This window comes from Furipterus horrens, unplaced genomic scaffold (genome assembly GCF_987537825.1).
Source record: "Furipterus horrens unplaced genomic scaffold, mFurHor1.1.pri manual_scaffold_12, whole genome shotgun sequence".
In the NCBI taxonomy this organism is placed as follows: domain Eukaryota; kingdom Metazoa; phylum Chordata; class Mammalia; order Chiroptera; family Furipteridae; genus Furipterus; species Furipterus horrens.
The window spans coordinates 35,199,189-35,216,428 of record NW_028327182.1 but is presented as its reverse complement, the minus strand read 5'-3'; positions in this window follow the sequence as shown (position 1 = coordinate 35,216,428).

Genomic DNA, 17,240 nt, shown 5'->3' with positions numbered 1-17,240 from the left:
TTTGTTTTGTAACTTGGTCTAAGAATTATCTTTATCAGAGTGTTTATAATTATAAATGCTATGTTAGATTTTGTCACTATGTTTGGAGATTTCTGTATTTTGTTGTTTGTATGTTGTGCTTCTTTTACAATTTTCTTTGTTCTTTCTGTCATGTGATATGTGTTCATGTTAACTTTTTTGCTTAATGGTTTGGAGGGAAAAAATCCTGAAAAGAGTATGTTAGTAGTTACCTTTAAAATTTAAAAATGGTCTATGCAACATACATTTTGTTGATTTTCAGTGTCATGAATGAACCAGAAACTGTCGCCACCATCCTGGGACACCAAGTGCCTGCTTTTATTCACCCCTCTCCTTCACAGGTTTTTTGCATGTGATAGGGGATTTCTGAATGAATTGATATTATCAAATTATTACATGTTAACATTAAGCAGTTGTTCTTTCTAAATCATTTTTTATATTTTCTTTTGTTTTACAGTTCTTACATTTAAATGAGTTCAGCGCCTTCCATGCACCTTTTAATGCCCCAGAGTCACTTCTTGGCTCTCTTTGATTCATCTTTTGAACAGTTAACATTTGCAGGAAGGACTCTGGGAGATATGCTTTGTGAACTTGTGCATTACTAAGCATAATTTTCTTCTGTCATTACTTGAATAATAACTTGACTGAGCACAGGATTTGGTGGCAATCATTTTCTTTTTCAAAATATCTCTAAGTCATTTTGTCTTGTTTTACCTTCTTCACGTGGCTTTTAATGCTGTCCAGAAGTGCAGGGCCAGCCTCAGAGGTTTTCTTCTGAGACAGTTAAATCCTGTGTGTCCTGTCCCCAGCCTCAGGGATGCATGATTTGTTCTTTTTCTCTTAAAATTCACAACTTCATTAGAATGCGATGAAAAAAAGGTAAGCCCTTTTGACCTAAGACCTCAGGTCTTTCCTAAGCTCTTTCCTTGGTCCCCTTACATAAGTTAGGTAAAGATTGGAAATATTTTACTCTATTGTGAAAAGTTAAGAACACTTCAGTTCACTAGAAAAGCTTAACTCTTCTATAACATTTATTATTTATTCTGTCATAACTGTGTTTTTACAGGAAATTGGTTCTCCATTTCTTATATCTTCCTTTTCTGTCCTCCATTTCAGTTCTTTGCTTTTTCTTGCTTTGTCTTCCTATTGGAGGTGCTCATCGGAGGGTGTGGCTGTCAGCTGACCAGAGAGCAGGATCCGTGTAGTGGAGGTTCCTTACCCATCCCCTGGCCTTGGAATGAATGCACACTCTCCCCGCTGTTCCCACAGAAGGAGCCATCTTCAAGGATATAGCCTTGCCATCACAATGTGGTGTTGAGATCATCTGGACTGACTGAGACCAAATTCAGGTAAGAGCTCCGTATCAGCATCTTAGATTCTGGCAGGCTGCTGCCAAGATCTGCTCATCTTGTGGTCACCTAAGACAAGCCTTGTAAGTTCCCTTGTTTATTAAAACTGCCACCTACCAATCTGGAGTGGGCTGCTTCTCTTTTCAGTCTATCTTTGCCCTCCGTGTCTGGGGGCCAGTTTGTGAACCAACACCTTGAAGTGCTTCTTCAGTTTATACCAACAATTTCTTGAAGTGCTTCTTAAGTTTGTTGCCAATTGGACTGATTTAATTTTCTGTAATATTTCTTCTTATATCTTGCTCATTTTTTATCCTGAGATTGCCTTGCTCTTAATAAAGACATTTTGAATGAATAATTTAAATTTATTGCAATTTTATGTTATTACAGTCATTTTATTTAAAAAAAAATCTAGTTCCCTGATCCAGTCAGTTCCCTTTCTATCTAAATGTTCACATATTATTTTACAGAGTCAATATTTTCTTTTCTTTTTTTTTTTCGGTTTTATTGGGAATAAGAATTAGATTCTTGCTGAGAAGAACCTATTATTATACCATTGCCTATAATAATCTTTTTTCAAAAGTGCATTTTTCTTTTACATGTTTAGTAGTTACATCCTCTTCCTTTTTAAAAGTGCAGGCTGTTTTCATAAGTATCGTGCTTGATTTTGTTTGATTTTGTTGTTTTCTTTTCATGAATGAGCACAGTGTGTCCTACTATGATATTTGCCTGAACCAGTATTGGTGGTTTCTCTTGGGTTAGCCTCACTGTCCATTTGTCAGCTGCTGGAGCTGTCTCAGGTTTTAAACCAGAGCAAGTGTTATTGGTATTTAGAGTCTCTAAAATTCCTGGTGCTTAGACATTTTTTTCTATAATATGGTTCAGCTGGTTTGGAGGGATCTATTTCCTGGTCCAACTTCATTACATTGCTGTGAGTTAGGGAATAAATTCCCAGATAATTGAAGCAATCTTTAGTTCGTCCTTTGCCAAAGACAGTGAATAAATAATCAACGGCCTTCTCACTGATCACAGATCTTGTAAGTGTAGACCTTGATACAGCTGCATTAATGTCCCTGGAGGTCAAGCATTACATTTTGATAAACTTTCCATCCCGGCTACATTTTTATATTTCTGGAAATTATTATCTGGCAGTGGGAAGAAAGAGCAGCACTATTTTCATATGGGCATTGATCACAGGAACATATGCAGATGTTGGCAAAGTGACTCTGAATGCACCAGAAAGAAAGCTGCAAGCACATAGCTGGAGTCTTCCCTGATTGGTTAGAAATGTCTCCAATGAGGCAAAAATGAAGGTCGAGTACTAGTAAGGCTGGTACTGGCCTCAGCACAAGTCTATCAATGTTAATCCTTTAGTTTCTGACTCATGGGGAGTCCTGGAAGATCCCAGGGGAGGACGGAGACACTCAAGGGCAATTAATCAACCATCTGAAAATTATTTCAATATTTTGTCAACTCATATGGCCATAGCAGTATAGATATCTCCTATGTACCTCCTGCCCTTGACTTAGCATGTTTTCCCTCTGGAAAAAAAAATGCCTTGTTTACTTAGTTACTGTTTGAGTTATTAATGATTTCTAGCTCCTAATGGGAATAAAACTTTGTATCACTTTTTGAATTTTTAAGAATACTTCATTGTGGAATAGGATGAGGAAGATAAGACATTAAGTATTACAACTGTTTCATCTATTTCACAAAAGAAGAAATAGAAACTCAAGAATTGTGTCTATAAACATGGCTTGAAACTAGCATCCTTATTTCATTTATTCTTCAGTCTCCTACAATAGTGAAATCTTGTGTCATATACTTTCCTGTATGAAGCTGATCCTATAAGAAACAGAACCATTGCCAAAGAAATGTTAGTTAGTAACTATAGGTTTGAACCTCAACTTCATTACCTAGCTGTTGATCTTGAAAGAGTCACTGAACCTCTCTAAAGTCGGTTTTGTTTACCTGTAAAATATGCTGTATACAAGACACACTGAAATATATAGTCTCCAAAATAAAAGAATCAGATATAATAATGAGCACAAGGGAAGAAGTTGAGGAGGGTGTCATTTTCTCATACACTATGTTGACTTTTTTTAAAGTCACCTTATAGAAATTTAACTAACCATGCTTAAATACAACCAGGTATAAGCATTTTGACATTCACATTTAGAAATAACTCTTTTATCTTGCTATAAGAACACAAATCTGAAACTTGAAATTTGGCTTGCCAATTTTTTTCAGAGGACACACTCAAATTCAAGAACTTTATATTAGTTTAGATATCCATTTGTAAAAAATATTAGCTAATAAACTTAGAAAATATGGCTTCATGTTCAGAGATCTATTTATAAAACAAGGGGTTAAGGATGAGGCAGCAAGCTCTCTGGTGTTGTTTATGAGAACACTAACCCTAAAACTCATTCTTATGATCTTATTTTATTCTAATGATCCATTGTAGGCCTTATCTCCAATTACAGTCACATTGAGGGTTAGGGCTACAACTTGTAAATTTTGGAGGAACACAATTCAAACCATAACAGGTAGATAATTGTCTTCTTCTCTCATATGACTGTTCAAAAAATTATGTTTTTAGTATTTGTAAAAAGTTTCTATAAGCCTCACAACTCTTTGTTGGTAATATGTAAAATATTAAGATAGCTTCATATTTCAGAAAATATCAAATTTCTTTCATAAGTGGCCTGTAAGATTATAACACATTTCAAGTTTTTTTAAACAATTGATTATGTTTGCTCTTTGAATTAATGACACTTGTTTACCAATTTGTCACAAATATACTCATTGTAGTGACATATTAAGAGTTTATTATTGTTATCAATGTCACTCATGTCACATCAGCAAGAAACTAATAAGAACTATGCACAGGTCTAGTTTGGGCAAAGCTAGTTCAGACAGGGGAAAGGGTGTAAGTAAAGGTCTGTCCCAGAAATGACAAAGAGTTTGTTTGGGGAGAGTGTAATATACTGGTAGGTCAGCAGTGAATGAGAACATTAGAAAAATACTCTGAGTCAGGAGGGAAGGTGGGAAATACCACAAAATGTTGACAAGTGACTGAGATATAGTAAACCAAGTTTCAGTTATGGAATCAAAGGTCGGTTGTGGACCATTAGGCCCATGAAAAGCAATATAGTAAAGTGTGAAAATCATTAGCATCATTGTCGGCCAAACCTCAATTTCAACAAATGTTGATACAAGCTAGCCTGTGAAACCTTTGTCATGGCACATCCTCTGAGAGGCAAACACCAAGATGGAATTCGAAGTGCAAGAGATTTTTTTAGGGGGATATCTGTGGAAGATAAAAGAAGAGGGAAAACAGAAGGTTAGAGAACATTTCAAACATGATGAAGATCTGATACCTGTGAAAGGAAAGAGATAATAAAGAATTGGGTGGGAGAAACCTCAGACTGCAGTGCAACTCTAAGTGCAGCTTGGTCCTGCTCCAGAACTCTGACGGATTGTCCCTTCTGTACTGGGTGGGCATGGTCCTGCTCCAGAACTTTGACCAATTGTCCATTCTGGGCAAGCATGGTCCTGATACAGCACTCTGGCCGAGCTCAGTCACTGGCTGAGAGTAGCCCAGGGAGAGTGTGGCCTTGGCATTATGTTGTGATGGTTCTGAAGGTGCGGCAGCTGGAAGACGTATGCCAACATGTTCTCTCGAAGGGAGAGCTGAGCTGTGCACTTTCAAAGCTGCCCCACCTGCCACGGCTTACTTATAAGTAATTGTTAAACAAATAAATCCATTCTAACATTCCCCAACTAAATATATTAGATTTCACTAACATTGTCCCTAGCCATATCCAAAAACATGTCCTGGCCCACTCCAATGCCATCAGACATGAGTATAAGTAGGACAGAGTAGAACTTGAAGTGAAAAGACATAGTGACTTTCATTGGCTGCAGTTAAAATATCTTACTTCTGCAAATTTATAAAATCATATGTGTACTTGTGAACATATCTCAAAAGCCTCTGCTAAGGGTATTGAAAGGAGCCCATGCAAATAAACACCTTGAGACTTAAGATTGTTTAACTTCACATAAATCCACTTCTTTCTAGAAATGGTCATGATTGAGATGTAGCCCAATTCCTAAATCCTAAAAGCTCTCAGCTAACTAAAACTAGCATAGAACAAGTAGATCTTTGAAAACAGAAAAGCCATCCCCTCCTAATATACAAAATCAGGAGGGTCACAGACAGGTGGCCCTTTGCAATTGCAGCATTTGTGTAAAATCCAGGTTTAAGCAGCAAAACTGGCACATCTTTAAAAATATTTCTTAAACAGAGTTGATTTGTGTCCCAAATTTCTGGCTACTGGTCTCACGTTTCCCCTAAAAAAAATTCAGAACCTATGAGTGAGCAGGAGGAATTAGGGATTCTGTCCAGCTATAAATTATTTATCACCTTATTCCACTCTCTCTTTACTTTCATTTGGATGCTTCCAAATTGATGAAGAAACCTATTTACTGTTAATTGATTACCACTCTAAATTCATTGAGATAGCAGCAGTAACAAGAATCTCAAGTAGTTTAGCTGAGTTTAGCTGTATAACATCACAGGAGAGGAGACAAGATGTGGCTACAGCAGGTTCTCCTCACTGACAGTGGACTTCCAATTTCAAGTGCAAAGGCTTCAAAACTCAATACAACACTCAGTTTGTCTGAAAGACAAGTTGACGTGCAGAGCATCATCTTTGCAGCACAAATGATGTTCAATGGGAATTAAGTCAGGAAAAAAGAATCTTTATTTGTTCCATTACATGTAAAAACTCTTGATAACATATCTATTGATAGCATTGGAAAAGTTTTTCATTTTTATTCAATTCCCCAAATATAATAAACATTAAACTTTAAAGCAAATATAGTAAATACAGCAGAATCTCAGTGTTACATGGGAATAAGAAAAAATTCTACACACACACACACACACACACACACAAATGAGCTTGAAGGAGATGGACTTTATTTTATAATATTCTTTTTGCCAGAAATGAGTTGTTCATAATATTATCCAGTCAATAGTAAGGTTTTACTGTAGAAATTGCTCTCCCTCAAAGCTGGGAATATTTCTTATTAAAGCCAGAGTTAATTATAAGAAAGTCTAAAGTCAGTAGTCATAAGAACAATAAGAAAAAATTAAATTAATATACTTAAGAAGGTTGACTGAATCTTCAAAAATGACAAGCTATATCACAAATATTAATATCAAGTTATTAATTCAACAAATACAAATTGAATTTCAAGTTTAAGTCAAGCATTATTCTAAGTGTAAGTGAATCTGAGAAAAAGGTCCTGTCCTCATGGATCATACATGCAAGGCAGGATGGAGGGTGTTGTGAGGAAAACGATATGTATACAATGTTAAGTGGGGATGAATGCTATGGAGAAAAGAGAGCTGAAGTATGTTTTGCAGTTTTATAATGCATAGTCAAGAAAGACTTTCTGACAAGGTGATATTTTAGCAGAAATGTCAAGAAAGTGTGAAAATAATCTGTTGCTTATTTGAAAGAAGAGTGTTCTATGCAAAAAGAAATAACTTGTGTTGAAGATCTGAGATGATAATTTGTTAGAATGTTTGGGGAATTAAAGGTGGTCAGTGTGGCTAGAGCAAAGTGAGTGTGAAAGAAAAATTGGCCATGATGTTAGAGTTCAGATCAAGCAGGGCAAGGGAAGCTGCTGTATAGACTTTGGATCTTACATCGTAAATGGACCGGCGTGGCTTCTCTGAAAAATATAGGACCAAAGGGATAAGGATAAAGGGTAAGGGGAGAGACCACTAAGAAGATTATTGAAAATAATCTCTGTACAAGGTTTTTTGGGAGATAAAAGTTAAGGTGCAACTATTCAAAGATGGGACTGGCATACATCTGGATGTCAATTACCAAAGAGAAATAAGAGTCAAGGATAGATAAAGTTCATGGCCTACAGGAACCACCTGTTAAAAAGGAAAAGACTATAGAAAAGGGGGGTAGATTTGAAGCAGGAAAATGAATTCTGTTTTGGTCATATAAAAATTGAGATGAATATGAAGAATGGAAATGCCAGTTCAGTGAATATTAGGACAAAGATTTTCCTTCACGTTGTATATTTTTCTCCCTATTTGATCTCTCCAGAGTTTGGCATTCTAAACAAGTAAGTAATGACCTAAGTTTCTTTGCATAGACCTAATAAGACCAGTTGTTAATAGAGGTTCCTTTTTCTAAACAAGCCTTTGACTGGAATGTCAAGCCTAAAGGAGACATGCTTGGGCTCATGTTGTTACCAAAAAGCCCTAAGGAACTGGGAATGACTTTCAAAGGTAATAAAAGCCCGCGAAATAAAAGGCCTGCTGCCATGGTTGGTTGTGCGGTCCACAGCAATCTCTCCAGGGAAGGAACGAAGGTTGTTTTCCTGAAAGATGGCTAGAAGGGACCTTAAGACACAATGGAAAACCAGAAAGACTTGGAAAGGACAGGTGTGTACAGACAAGGATGAATGCCAGGTATGTGGCCCAGCTTCTGTGCACTGAAGAGCAGACTGAGGGCCACCCTAAATGTTCCTTGGGTAAGTTCCAGCAAAACAGAACTAAAGATCATAAGTGATCATTTGCTGCTCTTGTTATGCTTATGCAAATGAACAGGATAAATTAAAAATGGACTTAATGTAGTCCCTTTAAAGACAAGGAGAGTAATCTTAGGGAGAAAAATCAGTATTCAAGGAAAATCACAATGATCAGTGGCAGACTGTAAAGTAGGGCAGCTAACCGTCTTAAAAGTTTCTTCTCATTTAAAAAATGGTTTCACTTGAAAATTAAACCATATCTGTGATATCACCAAAGAGATTCAAGTTGCAGGCAAGTAGAATGTCAAGTGCCTTGCAACTGTATGTCTTCCCAATAAGACAGTCTTACAGATTTAGAGACTTTTTTGTTGGTTATGTTACATAAATTAACATGTGTTTTCTGTTTTCAAAGGGCATAAGCCTATGACCGCATTATCTAAGTGATTGTCTGTACGCATAAGCCTCACTTAATCCTCTCTGCAGCGCTGCCTCCGGAGACTCAACAGTTTGGCTGAACTAAATGGCTGAGTTGGTGAAGAATGGGGTGGTCTGTGGGCTTCACTTTAAAACTGAATTCTCTTTTCTATCCTAATGGCTTGGACAGAAAGGGCCCAGAGGTCTGAGAGGGGGGAAACATAAACTATTTCCCTCAGCCCAAACTAAATAAAATGGGCAAAAGGGTTTTGGACAGGAGAGATGTGCCTAGCACACCTTCCTCCAAAGAAGCCCTTTTTTTTTTTTTTTTTTTTTTTTCTCCTAATGTGGAACATTGAAAAATTAATCCCTGCCTTTTGCCACCTAGTAGTTATGGATTGAATGATGCTTTTTAACCCTTTTTGCCAAATCTGTTGCCCCCAGAACACAACAAGGATGCCAGCCTGCTAAACCAAGCACGCCGTTGTCCGGAGACAGCCAACTGACCTGGAGTCTGCACAATCCTTCCCCATGTGGGAAGGCCACCCTCCCCTCCACACCCCCACTGTTATTAGGGATTTCTGGACCCAAGGGTAGGTAGGACGACGAACATGTCCAGCTTGAAGCAGCTAGAGGAGCTTGAGACCTTCGCCCATTGTCCTTTACAAGATTACAAAGGGTCTTAATATCTGAGAGGGAGGGATAGTTATTTTTTACGAACCATGGGTATGGACTTGGGGGGGGGATGCTGGGGGAGGGAGATACTGGGTGGAGGGGAGTAAAGGGGAAAAAAAAATTGGAACTACTGTAACAACATAATCAATAAAATATACTTTAAAAAAAAATTGAGATGACAATTAGATATCTAAGAGTTGTGTGTATGTATGTGTGTGTGTGCCTTTCACTGGTCATATTACTGAGAAAAATCATTGTTGCTGCTAGTTACGATTGAATCATGGATTTTTAAAAATCTGAGGAAGAGATGCTTGGGGCACCATGGAAATACTAACTGAAGACTATTGAACTGAAATAACTAAAATGCCACTAGCTAAATGATCTCAAGGTGTCAAACAATCTTTCAGAGACTCAGAAGTGTCTGATCTCTAAAATAAAGAAGTATGACTAAATTCCAAGAGTAAATGACTCAGCTCCTCTGAATCAACGAGGAAATAAATCCTCTCAAACAATTTCCTTCTCAAACCACAGGATATAATTTTTCCCAAACCGATAGAGTGCTCTTTTCTTCTCCAGAGAGGGAAAAAAGGTTATTTTGTAGATGATGCCAGCTTTCTCCTTTGGGAATCAGGACTTGTTTTAAGGCCCAGAAGTCAAAGATCAGAGAGGCCTGTCTTTTGCAGAGACTGCACTTGTAGAGGGAGAAATGCACAAGCATAAGACCCAGCATGTTCCAATCCTGGCGTTTCTGGCAGAAGCTCCGTGACCTTGCTCAGGTTCCAAAACTCTGCTGGTGTCCTTATTTATAAAAGGAACCAAATAATACTGTTCTCATTGAGTTGCTGTGAAGATACAAGAAACAAAGAATTTAAGGCCATGTAATATGGTATACAATGTAGTGTAAATTAGACTCTACCATGCAATTTAAAATATACCATAATTGTTAGTTCTTCTTTCAGCATTCTTATCTCCCCTCTCCCCACTCCACAGCTTGAGGGGAGCTGGACAAGAACCAAATCCTTTAGTGTCAAAATTTCATTAGTCAGGTAGCTGAATGAGTGAGAATTCTAAATGATATGAATTAATTTACACAGTAGGGAGGCCAAGAGAACTACATTTTTAGCATCTACTATATGAAAGGTATTTTGTAAACACTGCTTGAATTAATCTCCATAACAAACATACAAGGTAAATATTTTTTTCTATGCTATAAATAAGGAATCTAAGGTTCTGAAAGGTTAACTCAAGCAATTCACACAAGATCATGCAACCAGTAATTTTTTTCTCAGAGATGTTTTATTCTGAAACCTCTTATCACTCCATCACTTAGTCTCCCTTGAGACTGCTCCTCACTGTGGCTCAGTTGCCTAGCGCTGTTTTGAAACATGATGGTGAGACCAAGTCTCTAGACTATGAATAGTCTGGGAACATGGCCTGTCTAGATTTTTGCCTGTCTGTGCCTCTCTGTTTACTGAGTGCCACCTGCCACTGTGCTCTGTACTTGAGTCTTTATGATCAGAACCCCTCTTTAAATCAATGTTATTCTTGATCAGTCATCTAGGCATGTCACTAGCCAGCAGTCTGGTCTATAAATCTAGCCAGTCATCTCATTTGACCACTGTTGTTCAACTTTGTAGAAACCTAAGTCATCTTAGTTTTCCTTCAAAGTCACTTCTAACATCCAATACATCACCAAATTCTGTTGTTTCTATATCCAAAATATCTCTACAGTCTTCCCACTTCTCTTTCTGTAATCATCCTCCTCCTCTGGGTTGCCATTTACTCTTCACCTGGATTTCTGCAATAGTCCCCTTATGTGCATCCCATTTCTCTATTCCCCAACCCCAATCAATTCTCCATATAGCATAGTAAGATTTTTAAAGCAGAAACTAATTACATGGCCCCAAACCTTTTTCTTAAAATAACTTCCAGTGCTTCCCTCTGAAATTCAAATATAATCCTTATTCTTCTTTTTTGGTAACCTACACTACCCACAAGCCTCCATGGCCTGGCTATCTCTCACCTTCACTCTCCATGCTTCAGTCAAGGTGTCTCCATTCTCTGACATGTCCCACTAAGTCTCCTCTTCCCCAAGTGCCCAGGTCCTTCTAATCTTTCCAATCTCTACATTGTTACACTCATTTCCATTGCTTTATAAAATAAATTTACAACTGCATATAGTTGGCTGCCAAGAGAAAGGAAAAGAGCCTTTCAGGCTCAGGTAAAAGCCAATGCTAGCATGTGCAAGAGTTCTACCTGAAGTAAGAAAGAGCTGTGTGTGTTTAAGAAACTGAAGGGAAATAAGTTTCAAAAGACAGTCTTGTGTCTCCCTGCAAGACTGCAGACTCCATGGATGCAAGGCCATATCTGTCTTATTCACCAGTTCACCTCACTGATACTCACAGTGCCTGATACATAGGAGTCACCCAGTACACATGTAGGACATGACTAATTCCCTTGGAAATCAAATGTAACAGACATTCTGGACATTACTGATTAGTTCTTAGCAGTTTAATCTCTTTTTTTCTCAGCAACACAGAAAATATGTGGCATTTTCCTCAGAAACTTGTATCTAACTACTTCACATACACAAGATTTATTTGTAGTCACTGATGCTTATCTCTGCATAATTTTGTTATCTTTGTTTATACTTATCTTTCTTTTAATGAATCCATGACTCATTTCTCTTCTCTCTCCTGTGCCCCTTCCTCAGTTTTATTCTCCATTGGTTGTGGGTTGATCTGAAATGTCATGTGGCCTCATCTTAAATGACATGTGACTCAGACACACACAAAAAGGAGTTATTTTAGCATTTCTTTGTCTCATCAGCTACCCTGAAAAAGGCCATGTGAATATTTTATAAATGTTTACTGATGGTTTGAAAAAAAACTAAACATAGAGCCTAATAAGCCTCACTTTTCATTTAATGAAATTTATTTCTAAAACTCTGCATTTTTTTTCAAACTAAAATTATCTCATGCAATTCGAATACTACTAGGGGCTCTTTCAGTGACTGAGCCTAATGGGCAGCTGACAGACAAAGACAGGTGAAAGCAGATCTTGAGGTGCCTTAGGACTTTTGCTGACCTGCCTCTGGGACCAGTGCAGGTAAAAGCTGGCCTTGGTATGCAGCTTGGTCTTTCCCATGCACATTCAAGCCCAACAGAGGTAGCCACAAACTATGAATCACTTTGTAGCTCCAAACAAATTGCCCAGGACTAGTCACAGGGAGTGTCTGATATTGACCTGCAACAAAGTCCCTCCCAAAAGACCCCAGAACCAACAAATCCAATGACCAGCTTCAGACATCAGAGCAGAATCCAATTAGCTTCACAAGTAGAATACCCAAAAGTAGATCTCAGCAGGCACCAGACCATGCTGAGACAAATTCTACTTCATATGATCAGCAACTGCAGAGTCAGCCTGACGGTCAATTGCATGCACAAATAGGCCAATAGAAATCAAGACACAATTAAAACAATAGGGCTCACATAACTGACATAAGGGACATTTCTGGAGCACCTTTCAACTCATGTTATCAGCCCATAAGACACCTAATACATGAGGCTACCCTACCAAGACTGGGAGTCATAGCAGATTTACTTTATACATAAAAACAAACACAATCAGGCAGCCAAAATGGATAGACAATGAAGCATGCCCCAAATGAAAGAATAAAAGAAATCTCCAGAAAAAGACCTAAATAAATGGAGGTAAGCAATTTACCAGATATAAAGCTCAACAAAATGGTTATAAAGATGCTCAAAGAACTTAGTGAGAACTTCAACAAAGAAATAACAAGCATTAAAAAAACAAAAGCATAGAAACAATAAAAAAAAGAACCAGTCAGAAATGAAGAATAAAATAGAGGTAAAGAGAAAGTTGCATGAAGCAGAAGATCATATCAGTAATTTGGAAAAAAGTAGCAGAAAACACATAAGCAGAGGAGCAAGAAGAAAAAAATTTAAAAATGAGGATTGTTTAAGTGACTTTGAGGACAACACAAAGTATAACAAGATCTGCATCATTGGGTTACCAGAATGTTAAGAGAGAGAGAAAGGGGTTGACAACCTATTTGAAGAAATAATGACCAAAATCTTTCCTAATATGGTGAAGGAAAAAGACATTCAAGTTCAGAAAGGCCAGGGTCCAAAACAAGATGAACAAAAGAGACTCATACCAAAACACAACATATTTAAAATAGCAAAGATAAAGACAAAGAGAGAGTAACTCTTAGTTGGCTAGCTGGAGGGAAGGACCCACCAAAAAGCAACACAACAACAACAAAACCCAAGTACAACTACACAGCCAAGTAAATGTCATAAAGGGCATCCTAAGAACATCAAGTTCAGGAGATCAAGGAGACTGCTTCCACTGAATCCCACAGGTCTCCTACCACAGATCACAACACAAAGACAGGAAGTCAAAGCAGATCAATCTAAGAAGGAGAAACAAACAAGAAGAGTCACAAAAATGGAAAGACAAAGAAACAACTTCCCATTGAAGGGGAAGGAAGAATCTCCAGATAGAGTGCTAAATAAAATAGAGGCAAGAAAAATATTAAACATTGAGTTCAAAATGATGGTTATAAGGATGCTCAATGAACTCAGTGAGAAGTACAAAGAACTCCAGGGAAGCTACAAGAAACTTGTTGTGAATTACACCAGCATGAAAAAGGACATAGAAATTATCAATAAGAGCCAGGAGGACAGAAAGAATGCAATTTCCGTATTGAAGAACACAGTAGAAGGAAACAAAAGCAGGCTAGAGGAAGCAGAAGATCAGATTACTGAGCTGAAGGACAAGATAGAAAAAAAATCCCACACAGTGCAACAAAATGAAAAAAGACTGAACAAGAATGAAGAGGTTCTAAGACAGCTGCAGGACAACATGAAACATAATAATATCTGTATCATAGGAACACCAGAAGGAGAAGAAAAAGAGCAAGGGATAGAAAAACTCTTTGAAAAACTAATGACAGAAAACTTTTCTAACTTGATGAGAGAAAAAGTCACACAAGTCCAAGAAGCATAGAGGGTCCCAATGAAGATGAACCCAAACAGGCCCACTACAAGCCACATCATAATTAAAACTCAGAACAAAGAAAGAATCGTAAAAGCAGCAAGAGAGAAACAACTAATAACATACAAGGGAGCTCTAATAAGGCTATCATGAGATTTCTCAGCAGAAACCCTACAAGCCAGAAGGGAATGGCAAAAAAAATATTCCAAGCAATGAAAAACAAAGGCCTACAACCAAGAATACTCTACCCAGCAAGGCTGTCATTCAAAAGAGAAGGTGAAATAAGGAGTTTCCAAGACAAAAGAAGGCTAAAAGAATACATCTCCACCAAACCAGCACTGCAAGATATGCTAAAGGGTCTGCTTTAAGAAGATGAAGAAACAGAGAGAAACAGAGAGGAACACAAGTACAAAGGGGAAAAATGACAATGAATAAGTACCTATTGGTAATAACCTTAAATGTAAATGGATTAAATGCTCCAATGAAAAAACATAAGGTAGCTGAATGGATTAGAAAGCATGACCCACATATATGCTGTCTACAAGAGACTCACCTTAGAACATAAGATCTACACAGACTGAAAGTGAAAGGATGGAAAAAAATATTTCAAGCAAATGGACATGAAAAGAAAGCCGGGGTAGCAATACTTATACCAGACAAAACAGATTTCAGAACAAAGACCGTAAAGAGACAAGGACATTTCATAATACTTAAGGAAACAATCCATCAAGAAGATATAACCCTTGTAAACATATATGCACCCAAATTAGGAGCTCCAAATATGTAAGGAAATTTTTGAAAGACTCCAGGAAAGATATAGACAGCAACACACTCATAGTAGGGGACTTTAACACCCATTGTCAACAATAGACAAATCTTCGAAACAAAGAAACACCATTGAGGCATTGAACAACACTCTAGATCAAATGGACTTAGTCGATATGTATAGAACTTTTCACCCCAAAGAAGCAAAATATACATTCTTCTCAAGAGCACATGGAACATTTTCAAAGATAGACCACATGGTAGGACACAAAATAAGCCTCAACAAATTCAAGAAAAACTGAAATTCTATCGAGCATTTTCTCAGATCACAATGGCTTAAAATTGGAAATCAACCTCAAGGAAAAAACTCAAAACATTCAAACTCATGGAGAATGAACAACATGCTATTAAATAATGAATGGGGTAACAAGGACATCAAGGAAGAAATCAAAAAGCTTCTGGAAACAAATGACAATGAACACACAACAACCCAAAACCTATAGGATACAGTGAAATCAGTCCTGAGAGGAAAGTTCATAGCAATACAGGCCTACTTAAAAAAGCTAGAAGAATCTCTAATAAAAATTTAACCTTACAGCTACAAGAACTAGAGGAAGAACAACAAGCAAAGCCTAGAGTGAGTAGATCAACAAAAGTAGAAGCTTGTTCTTTGAAAAGATAAACAAAATTGACAAGCCTTTAACCAGGCTCATCAAGAAAAAAAGAGAGAGAACCCAAATAAATAAAATCAGAAACGAAAGAGGAGAAATCACAACCAATACCACAGAAATACAAAAAATTGTAAAAAATTATTATGAACAATGGTATGGCAAGAAATTTGAAAACCTAGAGGAAATGGACAAATTTCTGGAAACATATAGTCTTCCAAAACTCAATCAAGAAGAAGCAGAAAGCCTGAATAGACCAATAACAACTAGTGAATTTGAAGCAGTAATCAAAAAACTCCTGGCACACAAAAGCCCTGGACCGAATGGCTTTACAGGTAAATTCTAAAAAAACATTTAGGAAAGAACTAACTCCTATCCTCCTCAGACTATTCCAAAAGATCTAAGAAGAGGGAAGACTCTGAAACTCGTTCTATGAAGCCAGTATTACCCTAATTCCAAAACCAGGTCAAGATACAATAAAGAAAGAAAACTACAGACCAATATCACTGATGAATATAGATGCTAAAATGCTCAACAAAATATTGGCAAACAGGATCCAGCCACACATTAGAAAAATCATACACCACGATCAAGTGGGATTCATCCCAGGGATGCAAGGATGGTTTAACATTCACAAATCAATAAACATAATACGCCACATAAACAAAATGAAATACAAAAACCACTTGATCATATCAATAGATGCAGAAAAAGCATTTGATAAAGTACAACACCCATTTATGATGAAAACTCTCAGCAAAATGGGAATAAAGGGAGCATACCTTAACATAATAAAGGCCATATACAAGAAACCTGAAGCCAATATCATACTCAATGGGCAAAAAACTGAGAGCATTCCACCTGAGGTCAGGAACAAGACAAGGATGTCCACTCTCTCCACCCCTATTCAACATCGTATTGGAAGTTCTAGCTACAGAAATAGACAAGAAAGAGAAATAAAAGGAATCCAAATTGGGAAAGAGGAAGTAAAACTGTCATTATTTGCAGATGACATGATAGTGTACATAGAAAACCCTATGGACTCCATTAAAAAACTACTCGACCTAATAAGTGAATTTGGCAAAACGGCAAGGTACAAAGTTAATATTCAGAAATCGAAGGCATTTCTGTACACCAACAATAAAATCTCAGAGACAGAAACTAAAAGAAAAATCCCATTTACTATAGCAACAAAAAAAATAAAGTACCTAGGAATAAACTTAACCAAAGAGGTAAAAGACCTTTACTCAGAAAACGACATAACACTGAAGAAATAAATAAAGGAAGATACAAATAAATGGAAGCATATACCATGTTCATGGGTGGGAAGAATCAACATCATTAAAATGTCCATACTACCAAAAGCAATTTATAGATTCAATGCAATTCCTATTACAATACCAATGACATTTTTCACAGACCTAGAACAAATGCTTCAAAAATTTATATGGACCCAAAAAAGAGCCTGAATAGCCACAGCAATTTTGAGGAAGAAGAACACAATAGGAGGAATCACAATACCTGATATCAAACTACACTACAAGGCCACGGTAATCAAAACAGTCTGGTACTGGCATAAGAACAGACATATAGATCAATGGAACAGAATAGAGAGCCCAGAAATAAACCCAAGTCTATATGGTCAACTAATATTTGACAAAGGGCGAGGGAACATGAAATGGAGAATTGGACAGGGACATGCAAAAAAAATTGAAACTACACCACTAACTTACACCATACACCAGAATAAACTCAAGATGGATCAAAG